Source organism: Arachis hypogaea, chromosome 14, assembly GCF_003086295.3.
Source record: "Arachis hypogaea cultivar Tifrunner chromosome 14, arahy.Tifrunner.gnm2.J5K5, whole genome shotgun sequence".
Taxonomy (NCBI): domain Eukaryota; kingdom Viridiplantae; phylum Streptophyta; class Magnoliopsida; order Fabales; family Fabaceae; genus Arachis; species Arachis hypogaea.
In genome coordinates this window covers 39,078,181-39,085,605 of record NC_092049.1, presented here as the reverse complement: position 1 = coordinate 39,085,605, position 7,425 = coordinate 39,078,181, and the positions used below count along the sequence as shown (strand labels likewise).

Genomic DNA, 7,425 nt, shown 5'->3' with positions numbered 1-7,425 from the left:
GTATTGTCACCACATCAATATAATCAAACTAAGTTCAAGGATAAATTTGAAACTCATGTACTTCTTGTTCTTTTGAATTAAAACAGTTTTCATTTAAGAGAGGTGATGGATTCATAGGACATTCATAACTTTAAGACAAAGTTACTAAATACTAATGATCATGTAATAAGACACAAACTTAGATAAGCACTTAATATAGAAAACGAAAAACAGAGAATGTAAGAACAAGGAATGAGTCCACCTTAGTGATGGTGGCGTTTCCTTCTTGAGGAACCAATGATGTCCTTGAGCTCTTCTATGTCTCTTCCTTGTCTTTGTTGCTCCTCCCTCATTGCTTTTTAGTCTTCTCTAATTTCATGAAGGATGATGGAGTGCTCTTGATGTTCCACCCTTAATTGTCCCATGTTGGAACTTAATTCTCCTAGGAAGGTGTTGATTTGCTCCCAATAGTTTTGTGGAGGAAGATGCATTTGAGGCATCTCCGGGATCTCATGGTGATGAGCTTCATGCGTCTCTTGAGATCCATGAATGGGCTCTCTTGCTTGCTCCATCCTTTTCTTAGTGATGGGCTTCTCTTCCTCAATGGGAATGTCTCCTTCTATGAAAGCTCCAGCTGAGTAACATAAATGGCAAATAAGATGAGGAAAAGCTAGCCTTGCCCCAGGAGAGGGCTTTTCGGCTATTTTGTAGAATTCAAGGGAGATGACTTCATGAACTTCTACTTCCTCTCCAATCATGATGCTATGAATCATGATGGCCCGATCCACAGTAACTTCAGATCGGTTACTAGTGGGGATGATGGAGCGTTGGATGAACTCCAACCATCCTCTAGCCACAGGCTTGAGGTCCAGTCTTCTTAATTGAACCGGCTTGCCTTTGGAGTCAATCTTCCATTGAGCTCCTTCCACACATATGTCCATGAGGACTTGGTCCATCCTTTGATTAAAGTTGACTCTTCTAGTGTAGGGGCGTGCATCTCCTTGCATCATAGGCAAGTTAAACGCCAACCTCACATTTTCCGGACTAAAATCTAAGTATTTTCCCCGAACCATTGTAATATAATTCTTTGGGTTTGGGTTCTTACTTTGATCATGGTTCCTAGTGATCCATGCATTGGCATAGAACTCTTGAACCATTAGGATGCCGACTTGTTGGATGGGGTTTGTTAGAACTTCCCAACCTCTTCTTTGGATTTCATGTCGGATCTCCGGATACTCATTCTTCTTGAGCTTGAAAGGGACCTCGGAGATCACCTTCTTCTTGACCACAACATCATAGAAGTGGTCTTGATGAGCTTTGGAGATGAATCTTTCCATCTCCCATGACTCGGAGGTGGAAGCTTTTGTCTTCCCTTTCCCTTTTCTAGAGGATTCTCCGGTCTTGGGTGCCATCAATGGTAATGGAAAAACAAAAAGCTTATGCTTTTACCACACCAAACTTAGAATATTGCTCGTCCTCGAGCAAGAGAAGAAAGAATAGATGAAGAAGAAGAAAATATGGAGGAGAGGAGGGAGAGGTGTATTCGGCCAAGAAGGGGAAGAGAGGGTTGTGTTGTGTGAAAATGAAGAAGAATGGCGGGCTTTATATAGGGAAGGGAGGGGGGTAAGGTTCGGCCATAAGGGTGGGTTTTGGGTGGAAAATTGATTTTGAATTTTGAAGGTAGGTTTATGGGGAAGAGTGGATGGATGTGAGTGGTGAAGTGGTTATAGGGAAGAGAGATTGAGGTGATTGATGAAGAGTTTTGGGGAAGAGTGTTTATGGGATTGTGTGAAAGAGGGGTGAGAAGAAGTGAGTGGAGGTAGGTGGGGATCCTGTGGGGTCCACAGATCCTGAGGTGATCCTGTGGGGTTCACAGATCCTGAGGTGTTCAAGGATTTATAACCTTGCACCAAATTAGGCATGCAAAATGCCCTTGCACACAACTCTGGGCGTTCAGCGCCAGATTGGTGCTTGTTCTGGGCGTTGAATGCCCATTTGTTGCCCATTTCTAGCGTTGAACGCCAGAACCATGCTTGTTCTGGGCGTTCAGCACCAGCTCTCCAGGGTGCAATTCTGGCGTTCAGCGCCAGAACCATGCTCTGTTCTGGCGTTGAACGCCAGCCAGATGCTTCTTATTGGCGTTTAAACGCCAGTAAGGTCTTCCTCCAGGGTGTGATTTTTCTTCTGCTGTTTTTTATTCCGTTTTTAATTTTTATATTTATTTTGTGACTCCACATGATCATAAACCTAATAAAACATGAAAGAACAAGAAAAATAAAATTAGATAAATAAAAATTGGGTTGCCTCCTAACAAGTGCTTCTTTAATGTCAATAGCTTGACAGTGGGCTCTCATGGAGCCTCACAGATGTTCAGAGCATTGTTGAGACTTCCCAACACCAAACTTAGAGTTTGGATATGGGAGTTCAACACCAAACTTAGAGTTTGGTTGTGGCCTCCCAACACCAAACTTAGAGTTTGACTGTGGGGGCTCTGGTTGACTCTGTTTTGAGAGAAGCTTACTGTGCCTCTTTTCCATGTTTACAGAAGGGTAACCTTGAGTTGTAAATACAAGGGAGTCCTCATTCAATTGAAGGACTAATTCACCTCTGTCAACATCAATCACAGCTCTTGCTGTGGCTAGGAAAGGTCTTCCAAGGATGATGGATTCATCCTCATCCTTCCCAGTATCAAGGATTATGAAATCAGCAGGGATATAAAGGCCTTCAACCTTTACTAACACGTCCTCTACTTGTTCATAAGCCTGTTTTCTTGAATTGTCTGCCATCTCTAATGAGATTTTAGTAGCTTGCACCCCAAAGATTCCCAGTTTCTCTATTACAGAGAGGGGCATGAGGTTTATCCCTGAACCAAGGTCACACAGAGCCTTTTCAAATATCATGTTGCCTATGGTACAAGGTATTACGAACTTTCCAGGATCCTGTTTCTTCTGAGGCAATGTCAGTTGATCCAGATCACTTAGTTCATTGGTGAACAAGGGAGGTTCATCTTCCCAAGTCTCAATACCAAATAATTTGGCATTCAGCTTCATGATTGCACCAAGATACTTGGTAACTTGCTCTTCAGTAACATCCTCATTCTCTTCAGAAGATGAATGCTCGTCAGAGCTCATGAAGGGCATAAGGAGGTTCAATGAAATCTCTATGGTCTCTAGATGAGTCTCAGATTCCTTTGGTTCCTCAAAGGGAAACTCCTTATTGATCACTGGACGTCCCAGGAGGTCTTCCTCACTGGGATTTACGTCCTCCCCTTCCTCTCCAGGTTCGGCCGTGTTGACTACGTCAATGGCCTTGCACTCTCCTTTTGGATTTTCTTCTGTATTGCTTGGGAGAGTACTAGGAGGGATTTCAGTGATCCTTTTACTCAGCTGGCCCACTTGTGCCTCCAAATTTCTAATGGAGGACCTTGTTTCATTCATGAAACTTACAGTGGCCTTAGATAGATCAGAGACTAAGTTTGCTAAATTAGAGGTATTTTGTTCAGAGTTCTTTGTCTGTTGCTGAGTGGATGATGGAAAAGGTTTACTATTGTTAAACCTATTTCTTCTACTATTATTAAAGCCTTGTTGAGGCTTTTGTTGATCCTTCCATGCGAGATTTGGGTGATTTCTCCATGAGGGGTTATAGGTGTTTCCATAAGGTTCACCTAAGTAATTTACCTCTGCTATTGCAGGGTTCTCAAGATCATAGGCCTCTTCTTCATAAGGCACCTCTTGAGTATTGTTGGATGCAGCTTGCGTTCCATTCAGACTCTGAAAAATCATATTGACTTGCTGAGTCAATATTTTATTCTGAGCCAATATGGCATTCAGAGTATCAATTTCAAGAACTCCCTTCTTCATAGGCGTCCAATTACTCACAGGATTCCTCTCAGAAGTGTACATGAACTGGTTATTAGCAACCATGTCAATGAGTTCTTGAGCTTCTGCAGGCATTTTCTTTAAGTGAATGGATCCACCTGCAGAGGTATCCAATGACTTTTAGCTAATTCGGACAGACCATCATAGAATATGTCCAGGATGGTCCATTCTGAAAGCATGTCAGAAGGACACTTTTTGGTCAGTCCTTTGTATCTCTCCCAAGTTTCATAGAGGGATTCACCTTCTTTCTGTCTGAAGGTTTGAACATCCACTCTAAGCTTACTCAGCTTTTGAGGAGGAAAGAACTTGGCTAAGAAAGCCTTGACCAGCTTATCCCAAGAGTTCAGGTTATCTTTGGGTTGAGAGTCCAACCATATTCTAGCTCTGTCTCTCACAGCAAAAGGGAAAAGCATGAGCCTGTAGACTTCAAGATCTACTCCATTAGTCTTAACAATATCACAGATCTGCAAGAATTCAGTTAAGAACTGAAAAGGATCTTCAGATGGAAGTCCATGAAACTTGCAGTTCTGCTGCATCAGAGAAACTAATTGAGGTTTCAGATCAAAATTGTTTGCTCCAATGGCAGGAATGGAGATGCTTCTTCCATGTAAATTGGAATTAGGTGCAGTAAAGTCACCAAGCATCCTCCTTGCATTATTATTATTATTTTCGGCTGCCATCTCCTCTTCCTGTTCGAAAATTTCTGAAAGGTGCTTGCTGGATTGTTGTAATTTAGCTTCTCTTAGTTTCCTCTTCAGAGTCCTTTCAGGTTCTGGATCTGTTTCAACAAGAATGTTCTTGTCCTTGCTCCTGCTCATATGAAAAAGAGGGACAGAAAAATAATAATAATAATAGGGGTCCTTTTTACCACAGTATAGAGGTCCCTGTGTGAGTAGAAGAAAAGAAGAAGAGAAAATTTGAACACAGATGGAAGAGGGGTTTCGAATTTGGGTGAGATGAAGTGTTAGTAGATGAATAAATAAATAGAAGGAGATAAGAGAGAGAGAGAATTTTCGAAAATAATTTTTGAAAAAGAGTTAGTGATTTTCGAAAATAGTTTTTGAAAAAGGTTAGTAATTTTCGAGAATTAAAATAAAAAATCAAAATAATTAGTTAATTAAAAAGAAATTTTGAAAAAGAGGGAAGATATTTTCGAAAATTAGAGAGAGAGGGAGTTAGTTAGGTAGTTTTGAAAAAGATAAGAAACAAACAAAAAGTTAGTTAGTTAGTTGAAACAAATTTTGAAAATCAATTTTTGAAAAGATAAGAAGATAAGAAGTTAGAAAAGATATTTTAAAATCAAATTTTTAAAAAGATAAGATAAGAAGATATTTTTAAAAAGATATGATTGAAATTAGTTTTGAGAAAGATTTGATTTTTAAAATCACAATTAATGACTTGATTTACAAGAAATCACAAGATATGATTCTAGAACTCAAAGTTTGAATCTTTCTTAACAAGCAAGTAACAAACTTGAAATTTTTGAATCAAAACATTAATTGATGATGTTATTTTCGAAAATTATGAGATAAAATTAAGAAAAAGATTTTTGGAAAAGATTTTTATAATTTTCAAAAATAACTAAGAAAAGTGAAAAAGAATTGATTTTTGAAAAAGATTTTGAAAAAGATAAGATTTTTAAATTGAAAATTTGATTTGACTCAATTTTTGAAAAAGTCAACTCAAATTTTCGAAATTTATGAGTGAAAAAGGGAAAGATAATTTTTTTGATTTTTGAATTTTTAATGATGAGAGGGAAAAATATGAAAAAGACTCAATGCATGAAAATTTTGGATCAAAACAATGAATGCATGCAAGAATGCTATGAATGTCAAGATGAACATCAAGAACACTTTAAATGTCAAGATGAACATCAAGAACTTATTTTTGAAAAATTTTTTAATGCAAAGAAAACATGCAAGACACCAAACTTAAAACTTTTTCATGTATAGACACTATGAATGCAAGAATGCATATGAAAAACAAGAAAAGATACAAAACATGAAAACATCAAGAGCAAACAAGAAGACTTACCAAGAACAACTTGAAGATCATGAAGAACACTATGAATGCATGAATTTTTCGAAAAATGCAAGATGAATATGCAATTGACACCAAACTTTCAACTTGACTCAAGACTCAAACAAGAAATATGAAATATTTTTTATTTTTATGATTTTTTATTTTTTTGGATTTTTGTATATTTTTTTCGAAAAAACATATAGGAAAAAGAAAATAAGGATTTCAAAATTTTTTTAATATGAATTCTAGGAATCTTGTATTCTTAGTCTAAAGCTCCAATCCGAGGGTTAGGCATGGCTTAATAGCCAGCCAAGCTTTAGTATGTAACTCAGACATGCCACGGCTGACATTCCAATTAACTTGCCTCTATGCTGATGGTTGGAAGCCCCTATCCAAAAGAATTAGACATGGCTTTACAGCCAGCCAGGCTTCAACATGCTTCATGAAACTCTAGAATTCATTCTTAAAAATTCTGAAGAAAAATATATTTTTGAAAAGATTTATATTTTAAAAAAAAAAATTTTTCGAAAACAAAGGAGAAAATTTTTGAAAGATTTTTGAAAAATTTTTGAAAATAAAACAAAAAGAAAATTACCTAATTTGAGCAACAAGATGAACCGTCAGTTGTTCAAACTCGAACAATCCCCGGCAACAGCACCAAAAACTTGGTGCACGAAATTGTGATCTCAGGCAACGGCGCCAGATACTTGGTGCACGAAATTGTAATCTCAGGCAACGGCGCCAGAAACTCTGTACGCACATCTTAATAAATCGTTTTTCATTCACAACTTCGATACAACTAACCAGCAAGTGCACTGGGTCGTCCAAGTAATAAACCTTACGTGAGTAAGGGTCGATCCCACGGAGATTGTCGGCTTGAAGCAAGCTATGGTCACCTTGTAAATCTTAGTCAGGCGGATATCAAATAGTTATGGAGTTTTCGAATATTAATAATAAATAGAAAATAAGGATAGAAATACTTATGTAGTTCATTGGTGAGAATTTCAGATAAGCGTATAGAGATGCATTCGTTCCTCTGAACCTCTGCTTTCCTACTGTCTTCATCCAATCAATCTTACTCTTTTCCATGGTTAGCTTTATGTAAGGACATCACCGTTGTCAATGGCTACTTTTTATCCTCTCTGGAAAATGGTCTGATGCGCTGTCACTGCATGGCTAATCGTCTGGAGGCATCACCCTTGTCAATGGCTGCATCCCATCCTCTTGTGAAAATGGTCCAAATGCTCTGTCACAGCACGGCTAATCATCTGAGGTTCTCGATCATACTGGAATAGGATTCACCCTCCTTTTGCGTCTGTCACTACGCCCAGCACTCGCAAGTTTGAAGTTCGTCACAGTCATTCAATCCCAGAGTCCTACTCGGAATACCACAGACAAGGTTTAGACTTTCCGGACTCTCATGAATGCCGCCATCAATCTAGCTTATACCACGAAGATTCTGATTAAGAGATCCAAGAGATACTCATTCAATCTAAGGTGGAACGGAAGTGGTTGTCAGGCACGGGTTCGTGGGGGAATGATGATG

General features: G+C 38.5%; 1 non-coding gene across 1 annotated transcript; it reads left to right on the top strand.

The window, feature by feature from the left end:
* Nucleotides 1-4,030: 4,030 nt before the first annotated feature.
* On the top strand, nt 4,031-4,138 carry LOC112745225 (small nucleolar RNA R71). Its single transcript, XR_003173163.1, has one exon. It is a non-coding gene; the product is annotated as a small nucleolar RNA R71 (small nucleolar RNA).
* Nucleotides 4,139-7,425: the final 3,287 nt, after the last annotated feature.